We start from the raw sequence: 14,215 nt of genomic DNA, 5'->3' as shown, positions 1-14,215 counted from the left end.
TTTAATGCATAGCTCTTTATCAAAAAACCATCCTTAGTTTCTTTCTATACATTGTCTAATAGGGAAAACACAGATTTCCCAAGGAAAAGTAGATATATAGCAGTGGTTAAAAACAAAGACTTTGGAGTCTGGCTAATGTGGATTTTGTCACACACACAGGTTAATTCACCTACTCAATCTTATAAAAGGGGAAGGGGTGTCTTAGTCCATTCAAGCTGCTCAGTAAAACTGCCATAGACTGAATGGCTGATAAACAACAGATCTTTTTTTTTCCACAGTTCTGAAGGTTGGGGAGTCCAAGATTAAGGTGCCAGCAGATTTGGCATCTGGTGAGAGCCTGCTTCCTGGTTTGTAGAAGGCCATCTTTTTTTCACTGTGTTCGGTGTGCATAGTGGAAGAGGTAAGGAACCCCCTGAGGTATCTTTTACAAGAGGACTTGTCCCATTTATGAGTGCTCTGCCCTCTTGACTTAGTAACTTCCCAAAGCCCCCACCTCCAAACAACATCATTTTGGGGATTAGGTTCAACTTACGAATTTGGGGGGTGGGAGCACAAATGTTCAGTCTGTTATAATGGTAATAATTATCTCCTCCTACTCCATGTCTAGATCTTTCTCATCACTCAGGTCTCACCTTCTCAGAGAAAACTTCCTAACCACTGTACATATTTAGTCTCTGCCTCTCACCCTGGGCTGGCTTCATGGGCATGTGACCAGACCTCACATTTAGAAGGGTCCTATACTTGGAAATCAGTGTTCTGCCTTTGCCAACTTGAAATTCCTAGTAATTTTACTTTTGAATTTCTATTTTATAAGTGAAATTCAGTGGGACAATGGAGCATGTAACCAGGCTTGGAACTTTGGCTCACACATAGTATTGCCTCACAGCAACGCCCTGGGATGAGTTCTTGGCCACCTGCCTCCTTGCCCTGTGTTACCTGCGCCCACCCAGCCTCCTTTTATCTCCTGCCCATGATTGCTTTCATTCTCTGCCCTGGCAGGGACATGGGCATGGACACAGCATGTCAGGGTTGGGCATACTGCCCTATGACATCTTAGGTTAGGACATGATCGTGACCATTCTCACTCTAGGCTGCAGCACAATGGTGTGTCTGGCAGGTCATTGACCAGAAATTGCATCTCATCAGGGAAAAGTCTTTTGCCTATCCCCAGTCCAGTTACCATGTATGTCCTGGCATGGCAGTTTAAAGATCTCTAGCAGGTGATCATCTGTTGTTGGTTGCAGTGGCAAGCCTGCAGGAAAGGCATAAACCAGACCCCGCTTCTCCATATCCTATACCTGGCCAGGGCACAGTATATCAGTTCACTAGCTGGTGGATGGAGAACCAGGTACCTGCAGGATTCCTTTCGTGTGGCAGGGCCGATCAGCACCTCTGAGAGTCTGCACTCACCCTCACGTATCCCTGTGTCTAGGAGCACTCTCTCAGCCAGTTCTATTCCTGCATGATTCTCTCTTCCTCCTTCCCATTTTCCTGAGTCTGATGTGTGTTTGTCCTATCTGGTGAGCTTGAGACACCCTCCAGGGATGAGCCATGAGATAAGAATTGAGTAATTTAATTTTAGCACATGGAGTCAAATGAGGTATTAAAAAAATAGCAAGTAACATGCATCAATCCAATATTACAAATTAAGGTTCTATTGAAGTAGAATCTACATCCGTTTGTCAAATACCTAATATTGCATAACCATCAGAATGGTTGGTATGAATTAGGCATTTAAGAAATATGTATTGAATGGATGAATGAATGAATGACCAAATGAATGAACATAGGTTTATGTAAGGATTAAATGAGAAAATGTATGTTAAAAAATTAGCATAGTGCCTGGCACGTAGGGCTCAAATTGGTGGTTGTGGACGTAATAGCAATGATGGTAATGAAAGTGATGATGATGATGGTACTCCTCCACCTGATACAATTTATTTTCTATAAAATTACTTTTCTTAAAATACTATTTAATCATTGTTGTAAGATATGACTTATTCTTTCCTTCTCTCATGCTCTGTGGCTTTGTCCCGTATATTCTCCTTCTGATGGAAATGTGATTCATCATTCCTTCTCATCCTATAACTTATTCTTAACATTTGTTTCCTCAACTTTTACTTCAAAAATTAGCTAAAATATTACATACTTCAGGAGATCTGTCTGGACATTTCTGACTAGGTCATACCCACCTGTATGTCCCTTATCCTGTACCACTCCTTTGTAGTACATATCAGTGCTGTGATTTATGTCTTTGTGATTTTTGCATAGTTCTAATTATCTCTCAAGTTCGCTGTATGTTCTGCATGGATAGGGCCTACTTTTTTTTTTTTTTTTTTTTAAATAATAAGCATTTATTTCTTATAGCTCTGGAGACTAGGAAGTCCAAGAGCAAGGTACAGGCAGATTTGGGGTCTGATGTGGACCAGCTTCCTTGTTCAGAGATGGCTGTTTGGGGTCTGTTTTCTAAGGGCCCTAACCTCTTCATGAGAGCTTCACCCTCATGATGTGATCAAAAAGGTCCCTTCTCCTAATACCATCACACTGGGGGTGAGGATTTCAACTTCTGAATTTTGGGATACAGGGCCTCCATTTTTGCTTAACATGATATTCCAACACATTGTTCAGATCCTGGCACATAGTTGCCACGAACACACATTTATTGCATGAATTTTTTTATTGAAGATGTTAAAAACAATACAGTGGTTGCAGCAAATGAAGATGGTGGGGGATTAACGGAAAGAAGCATTATTCTAAGTAGTAGAAACATTTCCTGTCTCTTTATTCCCAATAGATTCTCTTTATTGCTTCTTAGTCAACCCCTTTTTGAATTCTTTTGATGCGTATTCAAGCCTGTGTGTGTATTTACTTGTTTGTTCTTCATGTAGTTCCTTTCTCCCAAAGAGCCCCCCTGGTGGCTCTGACAAATCAAGAGAGGATATTCATTCTTTGAGCTTGCAGAGCTCTGCAATATAGCCTCAGGTAAAATAGTTCAAAGAGCCCAAAAGGAAAGTAAAAAGAGCCAACAGAACACCTAACATGATGCCATCTTTTCCCCTTGTGTTTACCTTTCCTGCATTTCTGGTTCCTGCTAAATTGCCTGAGTTGGAATTCACCCTCAAAAACTGGAAGATATTCTAGAACAGGTGCATTCATGTTTGTAGGTCTTGAAGTTTTTACAATATGAATGGAGCCTTCTTTAAGATAAAAAATGCAAAATCATGAATTGAAATCTCTATGAAATACAGTATTTATTTAGAGTGAGTAAAGAAATCACAACAGAAATTAGCCAAAAAGGATTACAAATATAACACAATGCAAAAGAATAGCATATTTTAAAAATTAATTCCTTGAAACACTTCCATAATACTTCGGTTTCCTAAATTATTTGGCAACATAATCTTATGAAAGTTTTCGATTATTTTCTCTTATAGGGTGAATAGAAAGTTAACTTCAGTCTTCTTTAAAGGAAGTTTGATGGTTTTTTATTTTTCTTGCATTGCCAAATATATTCTTGATGGAATAAAAAGTGTAGTTTGACTAGGCTTCAATGAGAACAAAATCCTTTTTTTTTTTTTTTTAAGTTCCATGCGTGGGTTAGAAAAATGTTCTGTTGACAAGCTTTAAATTTCAAATATCTTTCAAATATCTTTATCACATAATTCTGGTCCTGGGGGCCAAAGCACATATTTGTATCATGATACCACCCCCATCAGTGTGGTGCTACGGTCAGTGGGAGGGTAGGTAAACCTTTAGTAATCCCTACATTGAGATAACTAACAAGAACTATCACACGCAAAGCAACTGAACCACATAAATATATTCTGCTAAATCCACATAGTCCCAACAGAGTCTCCAGGTAGCTCCATTTTAGATCCCAAATATTTCCACAGGGCATCTCAATTCTAACCCAGGGGATAAGTGAGACAAAGAGCACTTTGAGAAGGAAAGAAATGATGGTCTTGACTAGGGTTAAAATGTCTTACTTTGCAAATTTTATAAAAACATGACGATGTGACTACAGTGCTGGGCTCACTGTAGAGAACGGGCACCTGCAGATGAGAAGCCCTGAAATATAAGCTTCATTCCCTTTTTGGTAAACATATCTCTGCTTCCTATCCAAACTTCTCTCGGCAAATGTCATTTAGTTGTGATGACCTTCTCTCCAAGGCATTGAGATAATACTTTATCAGGGACATAGGAGGGGTGCAATATGGTTGTCATGTTGCCCTTCAAAGGAGAGTTATTGAATCAAGGTGCTGACTTAGATCCAATAGTACTAGATTCTAGACCATGCTGGAGGGAGAATAGAAAGAATAATTGTTTTCATGCCTCTCATTGAAAACTTTTATTAACTCTTTACTATGCATCAGACACTGTGCCAAGTGCTTACGTGCAGTACTTCATTGGCTGTTTATAATGTCTCTGTGAGGGTATCTGTATTTAGTTTCACTGTATAGGCAAGAATGCTGAAATAGACGAATTAAGTAAACTGTCCCAAGGACAAGCTGGTGGAACTGGCATTTTCACTATGGAGATCTGATTCCAGTACTGGCATTCTTAGCCACTCTATTCTACTGCTTTGGGGTTTTCCACCCATTCCTCAATACATGGAAAAGGAATATACTTATCTCCCTATGATGTAGAGAAGATAACCTAAGGTTTGGAATGAAACCAAGTTTATTTATTTATTTATTTATTTATTTATTTATTTATTTATTTATTTATAAAGATTTTATTTATTTCACAGAGAGACACAGCGAGAGAGGGAACACAAGCAGGGGTAGTGGGAGAGGGAGAAGCAGGCTTCCCGCCGAGCAGGGAGCCCGATGTGGGACACGATCCCAGGATCTTGGGATCATGACCTGAGCCAAAGGCAGAGGCTTAACGACTGAGCCACCCAGGCATCCCTGGAACAAAACCAAGTTTAATTTGAGTCTCCTTTAAATATTATTAGTTGAATGAGCCAGTTGCTTTTTTGTTGTTGAATTTTTTGCTTTTCATCTGTAGAATGAATATTTTCAAGTACGTACTTTATGACATTTTTTTGAAGAATGATTGAGATAATGCGTGAGACAACTTTCAGCTCATTGGTCAAGTTATTTGTTTGAACTTTAGATTCTTTACATGGCAGCTGTTTGGCCTTAAGCAACTCCATTTCTTTTACCTGCAAGATGGGATTGCATCATTTATCTCCACTGGTGAGAGGATAAAATGAAAAACAAAGGTGAAAGTGATACATCAGTCCTGACTTGCATAATGCAAAATGTGTGCTACTAAGATTTTCCACTGTCTACTGTAGAAACCATAATTATTTCCATATTTTCAATTGTTAGCAATTATGGCTATTAAGTTTATGAGCATAAGATGTTTGAAAAATCAAATAAGGCTTGAGCCTGTGTCCATCTAGGAGGAGGGTGAGGAGATAGGAGGTTTGGGTTTGTCTAATCAATCAAAACTAAATTCCTGATGGTGCAAGTTGTTTCTCATTTTGACATTCTGTTCCCATAGCTGGTGACCATGGAACCTAGGTGAACCACTAGGTCACTTCTGTTAGAATTTTTATGTTCTCACAAAGAAAGAATCTGCCTAGAGTTCAGAAGAAAAAATTTAGAGAGTAGACAATAAAAGAAATAAAACACAGTTGTTTGTGTACTAAATGTAACTGCATTTCAGACATCTTCTCCAGATTATCTGTTTCTTTTTTATAATGAGGATGACATTTTCTTTGGTGTTGCTTTAAAAATGTGGGCTGTAAACACTGAGGAAGAAAAGAGGCAATTCTTCTACAGTACATTCAAGTGCATTATATTAATCAATTTTGCATGTCTTTACTGAACCTCATTCATTCAATTCACATGTCTTCCGTGGACCACAATTTACTATGAAAGCGGTGTCTCTCCCTCCACTTTAATTTGGACCAAGCCCAAATGAAACCGTGAAAAAGGAAGATATAAAGAAAGATGGACATGGTTATTACACGGAGACAGGAAGCAAAATGACCTCTCAAATGTTTCCATCTGAGGATATGACATTTTCAGAAGAGTCAAAAAAAAGTTGCAAAGTCACCTCTTGCATTTTTCCACCCATTTACCATTGGTATATTCATGACTGGTTATAAGAAAAAGGCAGGATAAAGTCACACTAGGGAACAGTAATTCACTTTGGGTGATTATCAGAAAGGACTAATGGGGAAGTTTCCAAAATGCCAGTGTACACAAGATATTGTTGTGGTAAGATTAATGAGCCAGGGGGAGACATACCCTTCAAGTAGCTGACAGTTGCCAAGTGCTCTGACATTTTACCATGTGGCCACAGTCTCTTAAACTCCTTCACATGCCGTACTCCACTGTAAGATCAGAAAGGCAAATGAGGACAAGAGCAGAAGTTCATTCTTCTTGTGAATTCACGTTTTTCCTCATCGAGCTTGTGGATCTCTCTTTGCTGCTGCCAATATCGCTTGGCCTTCTTGCTGATCTGTAGTCAGCCAAGCTCCCCAGTAAAGGTTTTCAGCTCTGCGAAAGTTTCCAAAACCACAAAGGCTCTGTATGGTTAAGCCCCTTTCTGGGGTTTAATATGGCTTCTGGGTTTCTCCCGACTGCCCTCAAGTGTTTAACCTGATTTAGTTTTTTTTTTCCTAAAACTTACGGATCTATCCTTTGATTATTCACTCATGATTCATCTTTTCCTGCCCTCCAAGCCTAGCATCGAACCACAGTACTGTCGATTGGCTCTTCCTGTCACCTAGACAGACATACACATGTGCCTTTTTTTTTTTTAAAGACATGTGATTAATAAGAGAAAGTAGAAGGACACTCACAAAATTATAATGTAAGGAAGTAAATATTTCAGAGTTCTATGAAGTTATCACAGTCGTTATCCCCAGACTGTGATTTCTAACTGACCTCTATAATAATAGATGGAAATTTCTTTTGACTGTGCTTTGGTCTGACCACACATTTCTCTCTCCTACTATGGTATTCTAATAACCCTTAAAATGACTGTGTCTCATGCGAGCATGCAGCATAGCACAGAACAAGGTGCTTCCATATTCAAATGGCCAGTTTGCATGACTGTTGAATACCACAGCCTGGGTTACATTTCACTTACCACTCATCCCACCTGAATGACTCTCACTTGCCTCCCTTTAGATCATTTTTCCTTAGATCCTGGGTCCCAACTTTTAGGATCTTCAAGCTGGTGATTGGGTAGATCAGCAATTGGATTATTGCTATGACCTGATGTCCATGTCCCTTTCTCCTCCAGTTCTAGTGATGGGATCCCTGCCACTTCTCTCCCTTCCTCTTTCTAGTATTGCCCTCTGCTGTTAGGGTCATTTCCTGCCCTCTGAGGTTTATACTCCCAGAGCATTTCACCCATAGTATAGGAAGTCCCCTGTATCCCTGGAACCATATGTGTCTATGAAATCTCATTGGACAATTGGGTATCCTTCTTGACCCCTTCCTATATGTCTCATTCCACTGCTTGTACAGCATGTAGACTTGTCTGTAAACGTGGCTTCAGTTCAGATATAGGCATGTTTGTCATTAGAGAAAAATAAATTTTGATGCACATGAGCATGTCTGGAATGGGGAAGTAAATACCTCTAAGGATCTGTTCTCGGGATCCTCCAACTATTATTTATTGGTGCCCTATGCCCCAGCCCTTCATAGATTACCACTAAGTATGTCTGCACCTGTAGGTTCCGCTTTGCTCTATGGTTCCGTGAATGGCCAGAACTGGAACAAGAGTAATCATAATTGGCATTTTTTTGAATATTACCCATGTCAGGTGTGATACTAATGCTTTACAAACACGGTATCTTTTAATTCATCATAGATGAGAAAACTGAGGCTCAGAGGTTAATTTACCCAAGGTGGCAAGGTGATTAAGTGACAGAGCCAGCTTTCAAAAGCACATCTTTATAATTCTCAAGGTCCTTGCTCTTAACCTTAATGTCAAAGCTGTATTAGAAATGTTTGCCCTACTGCAATGAGGTCTTTAAGTAGAGACCTACTTATTTGAACCCAAACCTAAAGAGCATGGGGGGAAAGTCACTGCTGAATGCCCATCACCTAAAGCAGTCCCTGGAACATTGCAAATGCTCCATACATATTTATTGAGTAAATGAAATCTATGGTAGTCTGTGATTAGAATAGAACTGGAATCAAATGTAGGAAACTTTAAATCTGCCAGTTTTCTGTTAATCCCTTAACAGTCAAGTGTGGTCTCTGGACCAGTTGGCATGACTTCTCTGAAAAAAAAAGTTTGTTAAAAATGCTGACCCTTTGGCCTCACTCCAGAGGCAGGGAATCAGCATCTGTGTTTTTACAAGATCCCCTTAATGATTTGTATGCAAATTAGTTTGGAACAGGACTGGCCTAATTTTAGTCCGAGTTCATTGAGGCAGAATGGTTTTGAATGTCCCCTAACTTATGTATGAGACTTCTGTTATTTTCACTCTGCTGTTGGAGCAGCCTCTCTAGGATAAAGACATTGCTTTCCACGACCAGAGCCCACTTATAGTCCTTTATAAATAAAGGTACAGTTCGAAAAGTTGGAAAAGGTACAGTTGTTTTCCTCTGATTGAAAATGAGAGTTCTGAACTTTGTGAGGTTTAGCTTAAAAACTAATCTGCAGTCTTCTGCCCCTGGCAGTATTGGAGAGATATATCATGACAAATGCTAAATGTGCATCAACAGTTGATTTCTCTGCCGAAGCTGTACTCCCTCTCCCCTGCCCCACCAGTAACACAATGGAATCATCACATACAAGTGAGTGATGATGGTGTGTTGAGAAAGGAAAGAACTGGTGTAAAGAAACTTAGGAAATATTTTTTTTAATGATTTGGAAACTTATAAAAACTTTATGAAATCTTTCTCTCAGGCTGAGGTCTTTTTAAAAAAAATCATGAAAAATAGAAAGCCATATAACCCATATTGAAATCTAACATTTTACTATCCACACAGTTCCTTTCCTTGGAATCCTTATTTATATTGCCTTAGAGATTTAGAGAACAGTGGTAAAGGATGTGTGCTTATGGAAAGGGGTAGTCTTTTCATTTACTTTCTTTTTTTTTTTTTTAAAGTACATTTTTTTTTTTTAAGATTTTATTTATTTATTTGAGAGAGAGAATGAGACAGAGAGAGAGAGTATGAGAGGGGGGAGGATCAGAGGGAGAAGCAGACTCCCCGCCGAGCAGGGAGTCCGATGCGGGACTCGATCCCGGGACTCCAGGATCATGACCTGAGCCGAAGGCAGTTGCTTAACCAACTGAGCCACCCAGGCGCCCTACTTTCTTTTTTTTTAAGATTTTATTTATTTATTCATGAGAGAGAGAGAGGGGAAGGGAGAAGCAGGCTCCCTAAGGAGCAGGGAGCTGGATGCAGGACTCCATCCCAGGACCCCGGGATCATGACCTGAGCTGAAAGCAGATGCTTAACCGTCTGAGCCACCCAGGCACCCTTACTTTCTTTCTTTCTTTTTTTTTTTTTTTTAAGATTTTATTTATTTATTTGAGAGAGAGAGAGAGAACACAAGCAGGGGGAGCAGCAGACAGAGAGAGAGAGAGAAGCAGACTCTCCACTGAGCAGAGTGTGATGCCTGGGATCATGACCTGAGCTGAAAGCAGATGCTTAACCAGCTGAGCCACCCAGGCGCCCCTCATTTACTTTCTAATTATATAACTCATGAGCTTAAAAGAAATGATTACTTAAGTTGTGTTCAGTCTCCACACTTTTAAGAAAAAATAAGTTCATTCAGAGTCATCAGTAGAACACACAAAGCTAGCTAGTGTGATCATGGGCTGAAACAAAAGTAGATAAATTTTCCTATTTTAGTGCTCAAATGCTATTTGCTATTTGCTATTGCTAATTGCTATTGCTAGACCTAAAATAGTCAGTTCTGGTTGTAATGCTTAAAAATATGGACAAATTGGAATTTTTTCAGTGATGAGGAGTCAAGATGGTGAAGAGAAAATTGGGGGATGATAGAAGGAACTGAGTGTATTTCACATGGAGGAGACATTCCATAGAGAAGATGACTGCCCAGCATAAATACGGAATGAGTGATTAGAGGTCCTGTGAGTGGCTTCATGCAACAGAAAGGCAGTCTGTGGTTGGAAGAAATTTGTCTGTAGTGGTTAGAACTATCCAAGAAAACCTCTTGCTATAGATAATTTTAGTGAGAGACAAAACAAATGGGAGCAAGCATACTGTGATGCTGAGGAAAGGGTTGGTCAGGAATTGAATCTCATTTATCTTTGCATCCAGGGCTTGCTATTCACTGGATGGCCAGGAATTGTGTAAATTCAAACCAATTATTTTTTGCCTCAACTGACCCTCATGTCTGACCCCAGTAGCAGTTCATCCCACAAATTTCAGAGATGACCAAAGAGAGGGTCATCCCTAAATTTTGCTAATGGACTCGGGTTCTTTAGCATTTCACCTTCCTTTTCTCTAGATGTGCAGTGTTTCTCAAGTTCCATGATTATATTACATTATTATGATTTTCACCATATCTGCACAAAGTCTATTTATTTTCCTTTAAACTGACTTTTAGTGTAAATAAATGTATCTTTAAAGGACACTTTACATTACTACACAGGAGAAATTAACAAGTGTTAATAGAGTGCTAAAGACATGTTAACATGGAACACAGACTTCTTTATTAATCTAATTAGAAGGAACGGGAAAAGAAATAACTTTCTCAGCAATTCAATGACATTTGGTTCCAATATCTGTCTACCATTTAAAATAATTTTGAGTATTACCCACACTTTCAGTGATATGGTCAATGTCTAGGGTCTTACGTTTTTGATACCAATTGAGCTGAAATCTTCAGATTTAGGATCTAGTGCAGAAAATTTTTTGCTCTGATGTATATTGTGTAGTTTTTCCCTTTTATATCAAACTTCTCTGGTATTATCCTCTACCTGTATTGGGCATCCATTTGCTTCATGCTCTTTATTGCAATATAGGCATACCTCAGAGATAATACAGGTTTGGTTCCGGACCACTACAGTTAAGCAAATATGGTGATAAAGTGAGTGAGATGAATTTTTTGGTTTCCCAGTACATATAAAATTTATGTTCACACTCTACTGTGCAATAACATTAAGTGTGCAGTTGCATTCTATCTAGAAAAACAATGTACATGACCTTACTTAAAAAAAATACTCCTTTCCAAAGAGCTGACAAGATGGCAGAAGTGGAGCAGAAGAAGAAGCACACCTTCTGCAAGTTCACTTACCATGGTGTGGATCTTGAGCAGCTGCTGGACATGTCCTATGAGCAGATGATACAGCTGTCTGGTGCCTGGCAGCAGCAGAGGCTGAACCCGAGTTTGCAGAGGAAGCAGCACTCACTGCTGAAGCACCTGCATAAAGCCAAGAAGGAGGCTTCCCTGATGGAGAAGCCCAAGGTGGTGAAAATATACCTGCAAGACATGATCATCCAGCCTGGTGGTTGGGGGCAGCATGGTGGGTGTCTGCAATGCAAAGACCTTCAACCAGGTGGAAATCAAGCGCGAGATGATTGGCCACTTAACCTGGGCGAGTTCTCCATCACCTATAAGCCTATGAAGCATGACAGGCCCAGCATGGGGCCACTCACTCCTCCCACTTCATTCCTCTCAAGTAGCCTGTTCAGCCAATAAAGGCACAGCCTTCTCTAAAGATAAAAATACTTTATTGATAAAAAGTGCTAACCATCATCAGAGCTTTCACCATGTCCTAATCTTTTTGTTAATGGAAGGTCTTGCCTCCATGTTGATGGCTGCTGACTGATCAGGGTGGTGGTTGATGAAGTTTGGGGTGGCTGAAGCAATTTCTTTAAAAAGACAACAGTGGAATTCATCCCATTGATCAACTCTTCCTTTCATGAATGATTTCTCTGTAGCATGCTATGCTGTTTGATAGCATTTTATCCACAGTAGAACTTGTTTCAAAATTGGAGTTAGTCCTCTCAAACCCTGCCACTGCTTTATCAACTAAGTTTATGGAATATTCTAAATGCATTGTTGTCAATTCAACAATCTTTACAGCATCTTCACCAGGAGTAGATTCCATCTCAAAAAACAAACAAACAAACAAAAAAAACACACACTTTTTTGCTCATCCATGAGGAACAACTTCTCATCCTTTAAAGTTTTATCATGAGATTACAGCAATTCAGTCCCATCTTCAGGCTCCACTTCTAATTGTGGTTCTCTTACTATTTCCACCATATCTGTATTCAGAACACATACAACATTTATCAATTAAATTCGCCATTTTATAAGGCATGGTTTTTGGTGCCTGCAAACAATTATAATAGTAATATCAGAGATCACTGGCCACAGATTACTATAACAAATATAATAATGAAAAAGTTTGAAATACTGTGAGAATTACCAAAATGTGACCGTCATAAAGTGAGTAAATGCTATTGAAAAAATGATGCTGTTAGACTTGTTCAATGCAGGGTTGCCACAAACCTTTAATTTGTAAAAAACACAATATCTGTGAAATGCAATGAAGCAAAATGCAATAAAAGGAGATATGCTTATATATGATTTGAACTGATGACTCTTTTTTTTTTCCTTGAGTATTTCTATTATAAAATCATCTGAACTCTTAATTTATCTGTGTGGCAGCTTTTATTTCCCAGGGTCCCCAACATTTCATTCCTCTTGAGCCATAATATTGATGACAAATCCTAAGATTCTATTTTTAATACTTATCTGCTTTCTCTAGATAAACTCTGACTACTTACCAGTAATAAAAAGGTTTGGTAAGAATGGTATTAAAGGTGAATCTGTTTTAATACATCCAGGAACAGACACATCATTGAAAATGTAAATTCCATTCCCATGTGAGCCTTGTTTTTGGAGTCATGTGCTGTATGTGAGAAAAAGCAAAATGATTAATGGCAGGGTCTTGCATGCAGAGGGGGATCAATTCTTTGCACTGAACATCCTGGTGATAAATGCTAAATCTGACATGTGTCTGTGATTTTACCCCATTACAGTTGGCATTCTGCAACTTCCAGATGCTGTGTGATATTCCATAAAGAACATAGGCCTTTGAATCTGACAAGCCTGAGTATAACTTTAAATTCCCTGCTAATTAACTGTGAGGCTCTGGGCTAGTCATTGAATTGTTCCAAGTTTTATTTGCTTTCTCAGAATATTGAAATAAAAATGTCTTTATGAATGATCATGAGGCATCTCAACATATGTGCCTTTGAAATGAACCTGGTATAATACTTGTGGGGGTTACATAGTAGGTCTACATCCCTGCATGTCTCAGAGTGGTACACAAGAAGACTAACATAAAGGATCTTGGAAGGATATTGTCAAATAGTAAAGGACTCACTCTGTAGGAAGAAGAAAGAAAGGAATCTCAGAAAATTAGCTCTACTTGAAAAGTCAAGTTGCTTTTCATCAACTCGAAATGTGAAAATACACTAGACTTATCATCAGGGCTGTTTTAGGAATACCATTATCTAAATAACCAGTGTAAACTTTATTTACAGAAATCATATCCTCCAAACAGAGAACCATATTATTTTTTTCCTCTTTTTATTACTAAAGTTTTCATTTCTTGATGTTATTTAGCAATATCTAATTCTTAAGAATAAGTAAAAAAGGGGATAGAATATGAATTATATTCAGCCTTTTAAAATGTCTATGCATGCATGAGCTCACAACACACACACACACACACACACACGCACGCACACACACCCTGCAAGAATGCTTCTTGATATTCTATGATGGTTAAGAAAAATGAATGTGTTTGGGAATTACTGTTCAGTAGTTTAGAAAATGCGATTTAAGATTGGTTTAAACAAGGTGATAAAGACCTTTCAGCCCTTTTACCTCTTGTTTTATATAGTTTCATTTTTTTAATAATCATTTTTTTTGCCTCAACAGTATACCCTAGGTAGATATCTACATGTTTGACATAATGAAACAATGTCATTACTCTGTTCTAAAAAATTCCCAGTATAATAATAAGCCAAATAACTTCTCACCTACTACAAATATCTGTGTCAAAAGGAAGGAGAATTGCATAGACTGGATCTATTTCCTGCTCCTCAGACCTCCATATCTGGATGTCTTTTTTCATAGTGTAAGCTATAAATTGAATGGCATAATTTGATGATGGACATAGAATTGTATATTAGTTTTTATTTTGACAAAATCATTAAACATCACATAGGTTGAAAAATGA

The 14,215-nt window shown here is 38.6% G+C and overlaps 1 pseudogene across 1 annotated transcript in view; it reads left to right on the top strand.

Moving 5' to 3' along the window:
- LOC118530257 (small ribosomal subunit protein uS19 pseudogene) overlaps window positions 1–12,537 on the top strand; it is a 266,142-nt pseudogene extending 253,605 nt beyond the window's left edge. Inside the window, exons 4-5 of the transcript XR_013444140.1 lie at window positions 279–400; window positions 11,190–12,537. The product of XR_013444140.1 is annotated as a small ribosomal subunit protein uS19 pseudogene (transcript). The remainder of the gene's footprint in view (window positions 1–278; window positions 401–11,189) is intronic.
- The last annotated feature ends 1,678 nt before the right edge of the window (window positions 12,538–14,215 follow it).

The sequence above is a fragment of the Halichoerus grypus genome, chromosome 15, assembly GCF_964656455.1.
Source record: "Halichoerus grypus chromosome 15, mHalGry1.hap1.1, whole genome shotgun sequence".
Lineage (NCBI taxonomy): Eukaryota > Metazoa > Chordata > Mammalia > Carnivora > Phocidae > Halichoerus > Halichoerus grypus.
Note: the sequence above shows the minus strand (reverse complement) of the source record. Positions and strands in the feature narration are given on the sequence as shown.